Raw genomic sequence first — 15098 nt, forward strand, 5'->3', positions numbered from 1 at the left:
GGAAAAAGGTATTGATAGCCATAATGAGTAATATACTTATGACGATTATGAAATCTCTTAAAGTATTCTCATAGGTCGATTCAGTATAGTTTTAAATTTATACCTGTGCAAATGATTTATGACATTCATGTCCTCATAGCACAAGAAAAAATTCTATAAAACATACTGCACTAATCTTACATGGTCATTAGTCATCCAACCTCCAAATGACCTTGATTAGGGATAATTTCGATACGATATTCAATGTTCACTTAATAGTTGTTTTTTTATCCAAGACATTGTCTTAATACCCTATTTTTAATATCGTTAGATCGAATGGACTCATTATTTAATTCTAAACCACAATTAAATAGACCATGGAATAATAATCATATTTATTCCACTATGAAACTTTTCAACGTTTCATCATATGATAAATGGTTTTCCCAAATGTTTTAAGAGTGATACTCTCTACAAAACATTTGTAGAAATCACACCCATATCTAATATGCTTGATTTCTTTTATGCAATTGTGAATGTTGTGGTTCACTTGTTGAATAGGTTTAGTTATCATTACTTTGCAAATCTTAACATCTTCATTATCGAACACTTTCATAATACGATGATAAAATTCGAGTGTATTATGGATTACATGTGATATAGGATTTATTGCCCAAGTGATGGCTCCCACTCATTTTCATGATTTGAGACCTTCAACTTGGAAACCTTCAATAATCAAAGTTCAACTACGAACTATCCATTAAACAACTTCACTGTTATTGCCTCTAAGGTAACAATGCTCTCGACTTTCTAATGATGCTTTGCTTGGATTTTACTCCAACCAGTTCACAATGATTTGGGATACCCTAATCATTTGTGATCATGGAAATTTAACTTAAATTTCCGCACATTACACATGGATGCAAGTCCATGTTACCATTCTCAAGCCGTGACGCATCTAAGCTCGTGCTTATAAATGGCTTCCTTATTAACGATCTAATCCTTTCTAAGGTTGTGCTTGCAGCATCAAAACTCATATTATATTCATTTTCATGCATCAAGAACTCATCCTCTTACTTAACAAAGTACTTAGGATTTTCTTGATCATAATCTAACAATCCATTACGTAGATTCAAGTCAATTGGTACTTTATACTTATCATGCTCTAAGCATGCAAGTTATATGACGATTCCATATCGTAGCATACATGATGGATTCAATTGCTAAACTATTCCCAATTTGATCCCACTCATGTGATTTAGCCCATCCAGGTTCACTGACTCTCGCTAAACTTGTTTGCTATATCATACAGTTAAAAGTCTCTATCAGAGTCTTTCATGTTTGAATTAGTATTTGCCTAGCGTATACTTAGTTCAAACATTTAGATAGTCTTATACAAATGGATCGAAAGCTTTTTCAGGTCTTGCATGTTTAACACGGTAAATTACTTTACTTGTTCAAACATTTTATTAAGTCTATCCAATAGATCTTAATTCCCACTATGTACTAAGTATTGCCTTTAGCTTAGTCCATTATTGAAGAATACTTTCAAATCTAAGCATTTAGAATTTGATAGCCATTTTACAATAGAGATCGTAAACTTCTTATTGGACCTTATAAAATTAACTTTTGCTCCCACTAAACTTCTTATTTAAAAGAATTTCTATGTTTCTCCATAAGCCAACCTTTTATTAACTTTCTGAGAAAAAATGTTCCAATTCCTTCATGCAATGATTTCCTCAATCCACCAATGGATTTCTTGAGCTTCAAATCTAGCTTTATCAGATTTAACAAAACCCTTAAACTATATCCATAGTCTCTTCCAAAATCCCATTTAAGGAAGGTGGTTTTGATATCTATTTTGCCATATTCCATATGCCAATAATTGCTATAATAATCACGAAAAAGACTTAAGCACTACAATTAGTGAATAGGTTTCATTAAAATCAACGTCGTGAATTTACTTGTATCCTTTTCAACATTTCTAGCTATATATGCATATACATTTCCATATTTGTTGGTTTTCTCCTTGAAAACTTATTTGCAATCGATGGATATTTACCCTTCAAGCAAATTAATCAAGTACAAAGTTTCATTGACAAAGATGGAGTCTATTTCGGATTTTATGGCCTTTAACCATTTTTCGGAATTTGGATTTGACGTATCTATCTTACAAGACACTATTCCCCTTATTATCCAATAGTAAATAATATGCTTGCAAGTTTTAGGTTCATTTCTAACTCAATAGAAACTTTATAGGATCCAAACCAAGCTTTTGGTTAATTCTATACCTATATGGGGTAATTGCATCAAAGAGTTTCAAGGCGCTTCTAAAGCGCTTTGATTATTTTGATCATACTCTAGTACTTCTAAATTTTTGTGAGTAATGAATTCTCTGAAGACACTTATAAATTTCTTTGAGTATTCTTGATCAATCATTCTCATGAAGCCCTTCTAAAGTCTTTCGAGATTCAATTTCCGTTTGTTGCTCGTCTCAATGGTCATCGAGTTCATTTTCCTCCCACTTGTTGTTTTGGAAATGTGTTACCTTCCACCAAGACACAACTTAACGCAACAAATACTATGTTCTTAATTTGGTTGTGGAGGTAATGCCCTTAGTCTTACTTGAATGCATACAAAGAGACATGTATATTGTCTTTTGGTTAAAAGTTCGTTGCGAAACAAACAGTTAGCTCCCACTTGAGCTACCTTAGCCCTTATTAAGCCACTTAGCTCCAACTGATCCAATGAGCTCCCACTGAGGCTAAGAGCCCTATACATATACTTGAAAAGACATTAGAAACTATTTCTATCCAAAACTGAATATGGTGTCTTTTCTTAAATTCGACAATTGTAACATTAGTCATTGGTGCATATCTTTAAGAACGTTGTAGGAAAGGATGTGATTCATCATCTTTCGAGTCATTTCCAAATGGCTTCGTGGTCTCCGTCAAGACAAATTATATTCTTTGTGGAGCTGATTATGAAATTTCAATTTCATAACCTTGAGATGGTCACTCTTAGCTTAAGCAAACATCACTCGATCTAATCTAGACGTTTTGATATCTTGCCAAGTTGATTCTATACTTTACTGAACTTTTGAGCTATTTCAGATCAAATTTGTTTCACATTTGATTAATATAGCCATACTCATTTCAATTCTTGTGAAAACATTGAAGCAATGGAATCATCTATAGCTTTTGGACTCAATTATCTATACTAAGCACAATTGCTCCTTTCTTTGTCGGTTTCAACAAGTCTGACTTCCTTTCCTTAGAACGATTCCAAATCGACCAACTTTTAAGAATTTATCTAATAGAGCCTTAAGTACGTTCTTGTCGACGTGACATTGCTAAAGATAGTAGGAACATAAATCATGTCCATGACTTGAACCTTGTGTGTTTATGTTAAGAAAATGTTTGTTTATAATCAAGCATTCTTGACTCATGGCTTAAACAACCATTCCACTAAAAAAAAACCAATAACTATTGTTCTTTTACTTTGAGTGTGAGTCTTTCTGTGTGTAAACTGAACATTTGCCTATTATGGAACACAATAATCATTATTTGTTCCAGCCTTAGCTTTAAAAGGTCTTTTAACAAAGCAGATGACCTTATAGATGATGTAGCACCACTTGCCTCATTCCAAACTCGTAAGTCAATAACTTAGCTTAATTTCAATGGTTTTAAGGTCACTTCAAAAGTAGAACACTCAAGCAGTATCTAACACTTGTGAAGATAAGTTGCTAAGTTAAATACGATAACATGAACTCTTAGATAGAATTGGAATCTTGAATTCCTTTACTTTGTTCCTTGTTTCCAATATTTCCTATCATACATCATCTCATAACTTTAAAAACCATTTCTGTAAGTGTTTTGACTTTTGTACATTGTTAGGCATCATTAAGCATCTAATGCGCCATAAAACAAAGTTCCATCTTTTCCTTTAATTCGTACTTGAATAACTACATCAATGAGTCCTACTAGTTAGTGTATTATGCAAAAAAATATGTTGGTTGTCAACTATTGACAGATTGAGTTTTCAACTCAATACTTCATGTTTAACAAAACTACCTAGTATTTTGAATGCATGATGTCCAATAATCCTTTCAAACTTAGTTATAAAAGTCATTTATGAGAAGTTGTATTTTAGAAATGCCTTTTCTTTTTTGAGAACCATTCTCAAAAGATTTCCTTCACTAATCGTTGAAAACATTGTAATACGATTTTGAATTCCACAAATATATGTGCAAATTATAACCATTCATCAAGATAACATAATAAGCTTTGAAATACATGCAAAATAGCAATTTCAATCAACTTATTATGTTTTATTCAATTTGAATTTGTCCCATATGCTTGAATAAAACGATTCCAAGATCGCCAAGATCAATAAGTGATTAAGCATGCTTTGACTTGTCTTAATACTTATTATTTCAAGGTAAGTAATCCAATTGCTCATAGTTCCAAACTATTCTTGGTTGATAAGTCGTCGCATCTAATGCCTTCTTGACACTTATCCCGTTTACCACAATATCTGAGTTTAACCAAAACTGACGTGTATATGATGCCTTGATTTAGAAAACCCATCAACATACCTTACGTCCCTAAGAATGTGATGATGCCTTGATTTGGCATAGCCCATGACCTACTTTCGAAGTTTTGTAAGTGCATGTCATTTTGGAATGGCAATTTTAACTCAATTTTCTTTGGTACTTAGGGTTACGATGTTGGTTAGATTTAAGTGAACTTAACTAATCATTCAAAACCAGAAATCCTAACACATGCATCTAAATATCAAGAGATATAAGCAATATAAAAGATATATATAAATGCATTATTGAACTAGCATGACCCTTGAAAATTATGTTGAAGCATCCAAGTAATCTTTAATCTTCAAGGCCATCTTGCCACCGTTTGGCTTCGTCTTCTAAGATACGCCGTCTTTAGACTTCACCATTAAGCATGCAAGAACTAGAAACTAGGAGTAATATAAATTATCTAAGTACAAAAATACTTAACTGTAGGGTTTCGTAGTGACCCTCACTACGCGGAAAGAAATCCCCAAAGACTCGCCCCGATAACTAAAGAAATTAAAGCATGCAAACATAATTAATACATAATTTAAAGAAGAAGGGATAAAAAATTATACCCTAGACGCGTTCTTCGCTCGCTAAACGAGATCTTACTTCAACGTCACAAATGCAAGGCCTCCGACGGTTCGTACCCTCAAACCCGACCCGATCGTCCTAAGTACCAAAGGTTAGTCGGGACCAGAACAAAATATAAACTTTGGAGTTTTACAAACTAAAGGTATTCTCAACAATGGAGATGCCTATATAGTTCCACTCAAGTGTGTATTCCCAAAATCCCACTCAAGAGGTATTTATAGGGAATGGGGGCTTAAACCCCTTGTTCATGATCAATGTGGGATCATGTGCAAATGCATTAATTTATTTAATTCTAAATTAAATAATTAATCAAATTCAATCACAATGCAACATGTGTCAAGAGGAGAGAATTGGTAAGGTGTTGACCAAAACCAATGGGGGGTACCATTGTCTTGGTCCCCAAGGCTTTGCTACAAGCATTGGTCCCCACCTCTCCTAAACCAAGGAGTGCTGGGCTGGCAGCCTGCCTTGGCTGCCAAGGCTGCCAGCTGGCGCCTAGCATCAAGGCTGGGCAGCCAGCCAGCTTGCTGTGCCAGCACGCACTGGCCCTAGCAAGCTGCGAGCTGCTGGGCGCTGCTAGCATGGTGTTGCTTCCTAGCTATTCCAAATGCATACGTATACGCATAGGCACAGCCCTGCTGGCTGGTGCGTAGTGCTGTTGCCTAGCCCTTCTCGCACACACACTTGCATAGCCAACATGCGTGCTGCTAGCAAGCCACGCGTGTTGGGCCTTGCCTCGTCAGCCACACGCACAAGCACGCCATGCTTGGTGTTGGGCTAGCAATGAGCTGTGATGGTGCGATAGCCCTAGGCATACACACGCAAGTGCCTAGCACAGCGATGGTGCTGTGCTTGTCCAATGGCACACACGCTAGTGCCTAGCACTGCGATGGTGTTGTGTTGTGCGGAGGGATGCAATGGGCGATGCTAGGGCACTAGTGTTAGCTGGGCTGGGCCATGCGACAGCATCAGCCACGCAGCACTTGCGAGTGCGCCTAGCACGCATGGCGCGCCTAGCACACACATGGTGTGCTTAGGCTTGCGATGAACTAGCCTAGCCTAGCACTCTCATGGCTAGGTCAATGTGATGCTACGGCTATGCAAGTACTTGTTGCTTGTGATTTTGCGACGCTCGGTCTCAACGCCCTAGGCTCGATATCCGACGTTAGTGTTCGTAAAACTCCGACGACTCATTGAATCCTTCGGATTAATTCGTCGTCTCGGATCGGTTGTTCGATTGGGTTCGACCCGAAGGGTTCAGTTAAGATTAAGCTGTAATATTAATTGTACCTTAATATTACTGATCAGAAGCGGCCTCCACCTAGGCATTCCGATCACTTGACCTTACTGAAGAATTAGCTCTGTAATAATTCTGAACCCTCTATCAGAATAATACACTTGTTGGAAGGACACCATTCCTTTCATTAATGGCACGCAATCCGTAATTAGATTTACAATAATACGTAACGAAACGCAGTCTGTATTTTCTATCCTAGTCGGTCCATACTAGTCACTTTTGTAAAAACCTGCATAAGAACATTTATAATATTCCATTCACCCATTCACTTTAGAAGTGAATGGCCCATGCATTTTTTACAAACAATACGAGCAATAATACAAATCTTGTATCAAATAAGTGCGCAATAGTTACTAACTTAGGTTGTTAATCCGATTAACATGCCTTATTAAAACTAGTCATGTGTTTATCCAATTATGTGAACTAACGCAATAATAAGCATAATTAAAGCTTAACAAGATCAAAACCGATTAAATTACGCTCCCGTTAAAACCCACATCCATCTCAATTCAATTATTCCAATTAAATTAAATTAAGCATATCGAGTCAAATTTTGTCAGAAATTACGTAATTATGTCAAAAACCGAGGCCTTGCATGCTCGCCGCACTAGCCTAGCAGCGAAGCAAGCAGCCGCAAGCCTTGGCAGTCGCACAACATGTCTAGCATGCTTGCGTGTTGCTGGCTGACAGTGTGCTTGTGCATGCTAGAGCCATCAGCAGGTGCTGCTAGGAAGCCCTGCCTTGCGGGCTGGGTGCTACCTAGCAGCCCCTGCCCTTGCGACACGCACGTAACAGCCCTCCCATGCACTTGCTCGCACTCGCACAAAGTGAGAGCTTGCTCTCGACAGCAGCATTAATGTGGGCTGCGCAAGCAGCCCTTGCTAGCCAAGGGCATCTCTTCGAGGCTTCCAACCCTCGATTTTGGTGCAAACTCCGGAATTTTCATTCCCAAAAAATTATGTGTCAAGTTTTAAATCCTAATCCAATTTTGAATTAAATCGAGATATTTTAGAATTAGTTTTAAGTCCAACTTGATTAATCTAATTTTAGTGCAATAACCAATAATTATTTCCATGAACCATTGTTTAATAATTTAGGTCACTTTGATGCAATAAAAAATTAAGGGTATGCAACATTATTAAATTAACTCATCCAATGATTAAAATTAATTAAGAAATTGACAAAACAACTTGAATAAATTGATTAACCATCCAACGAAAAATAATTTATTCAACCAGCACTCATACATGTTTGAATACTTCAACCATCCAAGAAGAATAATATTGAAGCATAAATGTGAACATTCATGATTCCAATCGATTTCCAAAATCATTAAAACTCAAAGTAAGTTCACTTTTGGAATTTAGCAAGTCAAGATTCAATCATTAAAGATTCAATCTTTGACTATTTTAAGGGTTCATAAATCACATTCAACATAAACTCATACATTTCAAGCAATTTAATTGCAATATGAACAATTTCCAAGTTTATGTGAATATTAGAGCATTCCAAATTAAGCAACCAAATGATATCAAAATCATGATTAATATGGAATATAATTGCAGTAGATTAACGCCATAATCAATCACATAATCCAATAATTAAATGTTATAATTAATCAAGGTTTAAAGATTTAAAATTTTTCGTTATAAACGAAAAACCCTCGAACAAACACATTTCCAGGAAAATTTTGGCCAATGGAAGCCGATTGTTAAACACTATGTGGATAATGGTTGATTTAAAACATCGATTCCACTCAAAAAACACTATTTTGGAGTTGAAATCTGGGTTCGCAATCATAATATAGAAATAAACCGATTTTATATAATAAAATTGAGATCCTAATCTAATTAGGATTCTAATCCAGATTTATAAATCTATTTTAAATCACCTAAATTAATTTTTGGTTGTAAAAATTAAATTCAAGAGGCTCTAATACCACTGTTGGGTTGCGGAACCAAAACCCACCCCGGACCACATGCAAAATTAATACAACTAACTAATAAACATGCAATTAATAAAGCAATAAACACATAAGAGAGAGAGAGAGAGAGTAAGAGAAAAGGGAAAATACCATCTTACACAACACGAGCACGAGCCTCGGAAAGCTCTAGACACGCACGCGTGAATCCTCCTACTTTGCACACCCACATGCCCGAACAAGGTCCCTATCTCGTAGCTTAGACGAGACCGAACTAAAATTTAGAGTTTACGAACTTAAAGGTTTTCTCACGCTCATGGGAGATGCCTTATTGAGTTCTGCCCAAGTGTGTAAATTCCTAACTCCCAATGTTAGTATTTATAGGCAAAGCATTCCCAATTCCCACAATAATCTTTCCATGTGGGAGAGCCGGTAAGGTGAGAAAATAAGCAATTAATTTAATTCTAAATTAAACTAAATAGCATGAACAATAACCAAACGACAAGTGTCAAACTAAGGGAGGGGTTAGGTGAGGACCACAAACCCCTTGGGGAGCAAGCTAACCCCCACCAAACCCATGTGCACGACACCCCCCAACCTTGGGCCTCAAGGCATACCGTGCTGACAGCCTTAGCCTTCGGTTGGGCCAGCACTCGCAAGCCCAGTGCGCTGCTGGTGCTTGTGCGATGGCAGGCTAGTGTGTTCAATGCTGCTACCGCTATTAAAGCTAGGCACGGGCCGGGTTGGCCTACGGGGGCCCGGCCTGGCACGAAAGTCGGCGTGACACGGCACAGCCCGGCAGTTGGCCCGGTCTGGCACGGTCGTCGCTTGGCGTGCCATGGGCCGTGCCACGGACATAATTTTCAAATTTCTGACACGGCCCGGCACGAGCCCGCCTTTTTGTCGCGTGCCAGCCCGTCAGGCACGGCCCGGCCTAGCACGCCAATAACGGGTATAATAAGAGTCGTTGCTTTGCTTTGCTGTCGTTTCTCTTCCCCTCTTTCTAACAGCCATTAACGGCTCTTTTTCCCAATTTACCTATAAATACCAAATTTCACTTCACATCCAAATCACAATTCAACTCATCTCTTCTCTTAATATTTAATTCTCTTTATCTCTTATTCTCTTATATTCTCTAATTATTATTTATTAATATCGAAAAAAAATTAAAAGTTTGTAATCGTAATTAGTATAAAGCGTTGAAGCACGGTTGTAAGATCTAACTAATTAATCTTTAATATTGTTGTTAATATTGTTGTTATTACTTATTATTATTGTTATAATTATTGTTGTTAATTATTATTATTATTATTATTATTATTATTATTGTTATAATAGTCGTTATTAATTATTATTATTATTGTTATTGTTATAGTTGTCGTTATTAATTATTATTATTATTGTTATTGTTATAATTGTTGGTATTAATTATTATTATTGTTATTATTAAAATTGTTATTATTGTTAATTATGGCATCACCAAACATGAACAACCCATCATCCTCTAGGAAATTAAAGCCCGACTTGTCTATGGTAATAGTTCTAGGGAATCACCTAATCCAATTACCCCCCCCAATTTCTAGTCCGACCAATGACCCCGGCAACGTCCCCCTAGGCTTTGAACAATTTAGGCACGATGGTACTTCCGATTTTCAACCCTATAACAAGAATAATATCCTCGGATTTCCACAAAACCAATTTCCACCACCAAACCAATTTCCACAATTCGTTCAATTCCCACCTAATTTCTTTGACCCACAAAATTTTTATTCTAGCCAAGGTAGCCAACAAGATACCCTAAATGCCTCCGGTTCTACTACTAACCAACAAATCCCCAAATCTACAAATACCCAATTCCCAAACACACAAGATCAATGGTTAACTGAAAGTGACATGGTAAATATCAAAAGCCGCAAAAGTGATGTATGGCATTATTTTCTACTAAATAAAGCCCAAACAAGAGCAAAATGTCAAATGATTTGGGGATTTTTCCCCACCACGTGGACCAATGATATCCTGCCACGTGTTATCCACGTGGACCAATTAGAGTCCACCACGTGTCACCTCGTGAGAGGTCCAAGGTGGACCAATCAGGTCACGACACGTGGCAGGCAGAATTGCCAGCCGAGCAAGTGGCCTCCTACGGCCCAAAGTTCCAGGCAAAGCCCAATCAGCCTATAAAAGGGAGATATTTCCCTCATAGGAACATATTATTCAGAAATATTAAAAACACATTAACTCTACATCAGAGAAAGTCGACACCTGACACCTCAAACCGAGCGAATTATACTTTGCAGATCCTCTCTTGGAATCCGAGAGAGACCCTTTACTTTCCGCACTTTACTCCTCAAACATGTTCTAACTTGATCGACGGAGGCAGAGCGCCCACCCACCGGAGTCTCCGTTGTTTTGCAGGCGTCCAGAAGTCAGTCTTGGAATTGTAACTCTCCCGAAGGACATAAAAAAACCCCGAAACATTTGGCGCCGCCTGCGGGGAGAGTACTTCAAAGATGACTTCACAAGAACCTGTACCACCTCTCAATGAGTAGCGGCCTACCGCTGACGTCCAGGTCTTCTCAGACCAAGATACGGATGATGACTATGAAGTCGCCACCCATACGGCCCCTGACGGGTCCCTCATGACGTGGCGCATTCGGTCCCATTGAAAGGAGGGAACGGAACACTGACCAGGCAGGCCCTAGTGAAACAGTTGGCCAGCCGACAAGTCAGCCCCCAGGTGGTTGAAGGATCCACCCCCATCACTAGAAATGAGCTCATGACCCTCATGACAAGTTTCAAAGGGGAGATAAAGGATCTCATTGATAAACGGACGGATGTCCCTACCAAGGAACAGTCGGCCAAGAAACCCTCTTATTCTGGGAGGAAGAAGCTAGTCAAGGACCAAGAAGCCACTCCTTATCCTAAACTAGGAGAGGGACGTAAGCCTTTGATAAACCTGGTTGGACCGCGGTTCCCTGAGCCAGGGCAAAGGAAGGCTATCCGGCATATACAGCCGGATGGTTCCAAGAAAACATATTCTGATGCTTGGATGATTATCCAGCAAAAGAAGAATATGCAACTGTCAGAGTCGGCCTCCACGTCGAACTTCAATGAAAGTTTTCAAAATGCCTCGCTGAGGTATTCTTAGTAAAACCAAGAAGACCAGACAGGCGGCCTATCCACCCATTCTAGTCCTAAGATGTTCCAGGCGGCCCCGTATGTGCCTCAACAGCCATACGTGTCGTATGGACCACATTACATGCAGCTTACCCTCTTCGGGGGGCAGGCAGCACTCAACATCTACCCTTTGGATTGGCAGCTCCGACTACTCAAACTTGGGGAACAACCTTCAGCTTTCTCCAAGGAAATAACTGAGGCCACACAGCCGGCCAAGGTGAAGAATGTGTTGGTAGGCACTTATGATGGTACCTCCAACCCAGAAGACCACCTGATGGCATACACCAACCTTATGTATTTGCAAGGGTTGGATGAAGCTACTGGGTGTAGATGTTTCTTGGCCACATTGAAGGGCGTCGCCAAGCAATGGTTTTGCAACCTGCCATCCGGATGCATCAATAACTTTACGACGCTGACATATTTGTTCGCGTCAAACTTCTCAACGAATATCCTTGCAAAGAAGACAAGTCTTGACTTGAGTACCATACAGCAGGGAGAGAAGGAAGGGTTGCGCTCATATATCAGGCGCTTCAATCTAATGAAAATTCAGATTCAAGGGCTATCTGATGAGGTAGCTTACACAGACTTTTTCAAAGGTCTAAAGGACGGGTTGGCTTTCAAGTTTGACCTCGTCATAAAGAGGGTGGCTACCCTCCAAGAGGCACTAATGGAAGCAGACGCCTATATACAGGCGACCGAGCTCTACAACATCAGTAAACAGACGGACACAAAGAGGTCCGACAAGAAAGAGAGTCGGCCATCAAGGCCGGCTAAGAAAGACGAAAAGAAAAGAAAACAAGTCTGGGTTGCTGAATCCTTTGAAAAGCCGTCCCAGAAGAAAAAGAGAGAAGTGAAGACGTACTCCCCAAAGTACGAATTCAATAAGGACTGCTACTCCATCCTCATGGAGATTAAGGACCGGGTCTCAATTGACAAGCCGACTCCTATGAAGGGTTCCGCCAAGAATCGGAACAAAAACAAATACTGCCACTACCATGAGGATATTGGCCATGACACCAATGAATATTATAGCCTCAAGTGGGTATTGGACCGTCTAGCTAATAAAGGAGTCCTCAAGTCTTACATCTTGAGGTCCAAGCAGACTAACCCTGGACAGTCGTCTAAGAAAAAGCCCCACTCTGCTAATAGCTCGGATACGGATGAAACTCCGATCTATACAATAGCAGGCGGCTTTGCTAGAGGCAGCCCTACCATCCGGGGCAATAAAGACTATGTCCGGTGCCTCGATGTTAACTCAATTGACGAGGGAAAGGCGTCCAAGGATTACTTCCCCGAAGTGGTTATTACTGAGGAGGATAAGGACAAGATCAAGAGGCCACATGATGATCCCATTGTCATCGAATGCAAAGTGGCCAACCCAAGAGTTGGCCGGATTCTCATTGATACTGAGAGTTCGTCTGATCTCATCAGTCACAAGTGCCTGGCCAAGCTTAGGTACAAGCCCGAGAGTATGAACCTGGTCTCTCATCCCTTAGTAGGATTTAGGGGTGGTGTGGTACATCCGGTAGGTCGCATAGACCCACCCATTCGTCTGGGCGAAAAGGGAGAAGGATGCCACATGATGGTCCGGTTCTTAGTTGTTGAAGAACTAACGGCCTACAACATGATTTTTGGGCGCCTTACCCTTAAAGAATCTAAAGCTGTTATCATCCCTTCCCTTATGCTTCTCAAGTTTGAGAGGGATGATGGAATAGTCGGCTCCCTACGGGGAGACCAAAAGATGGCTAGAGAGTGCTACCTCTCTGATGTCAAGCCCACTGTGGTGGCAGCCGGCCCCAGTGGAGAAACAACCTATCTTAACCAAGTCAAGGAAGCCGCACCTGCTACAACAGCAGCCGGCAAGAAGAGAAAGGCCAACCAAATGATGGGTGAGAAAAAAGACAGGCAATAGCAATCACTAACAGGTCAAAGGCTGGATAAACTTTGCCCCCAGCCGGCTGGTGAACACATGGACATCGTCCTAGATGACTCCCGTCCCGACCGGACTGTTAAGGTCGGGACGACTGCTTTTGCTAAACTTGGTGCGGACTTGCATCACTTGCTAAAAGAATTCAAAGACATCTTTGCCTTTGAAGTAGACGAGATGCCAGGCATCAGCCCGGATCTAGGCGTCCATAAACTTGATGTGGATCCCAAAAAGAAGCCGGTAAGGCAAAATAAGAGGAACCATGTTGAAGAAAGAAGCCAGGCGGCAGCCATCGAGGTGAAAAAGTTGTTAGATGCTGGTTTCATTCGGCAATGCTACTTCCTTGATTGGGTTGCCAATGTTATCCTAGTAAAGAAGCCAATTGGAACCTGGCGCATGTGTGTAGACTACACAGACTTAAACAAGGCATGTCCGAAGGATAGTTATCCTCTCCCAAAGATCGACAGTCTGGTCGACTCTACAGCCGACCATGCCTTGATGAGCTTCATGGACGCCTATTCAGGCTTTCACCAGATACCCCTATGGAAGAAAGATCAGGAAAAGACGGCACTCGTCACTGATTAGGGGCTGTTCTGCTATACTGTGATGCCGTTTGGTTTGAAGAATGCGCCTGCCACCTTCCAAATAATGATAAATACAGTTTTCGTTAATCAAATAGGAAGGAATGTGGAGGTATATATTCATGATATGATTGTTAAATCCAAACACCAGACGGACCATCTTACAGATCTTTGAGAAACATTCTCCACACTCAGGCGGCACCAGGTCATGCTAAATCCCAAGAAATGTGTTTTTGGTGTTGAGTCTGGGAAGTTCCTCGGATTTCTGATTGATCAAAGGGGGATAGAGGCCAATCCGGAAAAAATTCAGGCGGTCATAGACATCCAGTCGCCCCGCACTATTAAGGAAGTTCAAAAACTAACAGGTTGCCTAGCGGCATTGGGGAGATTCCTCAGTCGGTCAGGCGACAAGTGCCTTTATTTCTTCCAAGCAATCAAGAAGAAGACTATGTTTGAATGGGGGACGGATGCAGAGGCAGCCTTCCAGAAGTTGAAGGATCACTTGCACTCTTTGCCAAGGTTCGTCAGCCCTCTGTCAAAGGAAGTGTTGTACATGTACTTGGCCGTCTCTGATCATGCTCTCAGTGTCGTTCTTCTTCCTAAAAGAGACGGCTGTCAGCTCCCTGTCTATATCATCAGCCATGTCATGTGGAATGCTGAGTTACGGTACCCCATGGTTTAAAAATTTGGCCTGGCCCTCTACATGGCAGTTGAGAAGTTGAAGCCTTACTTCTTGGCACATCCGGTCGTTGTCTATACTGACCAGCCGATCAAGCGGCCACTAACAACCATGGAATCATCCGGCCGAATGATTAAGTGGGCAATTGAAATGCAAAGCCTAGAAATTACTTTTGAGCCAAGGAAAGCAGTGAAGGGGCAGGCACTTGCCGACTTCATTGTTGAAATGACTAGGCCGGCTGATCCAGAAAATCCAAACCAAGTCTGGAAGGTATTTGTGGACGGGAGCTCTACAATGAATGGTTGTGGTGCAGGCGTCATATGTCAGTCTCCTGAGGGAGACAAGTATGAGTATGCACTGCGTTTTA

This window comes from Chenopodium quinoa, unplaced genomic scaffold (assembly GCF_001683475.1).
Source record: "Chenopodium quinoa cultivar QQ74 unplaced genomic scaffold, ASM168347v1, whole genome shotgun sequence".
Classification (NCBI taxonomy): Eukaryota; Viridiplantae; Streptophyta; class Magnoliopsida; order Caryophyllales; family Amaranthaceae; genus Chenopodium; species Chenopodium quinoa.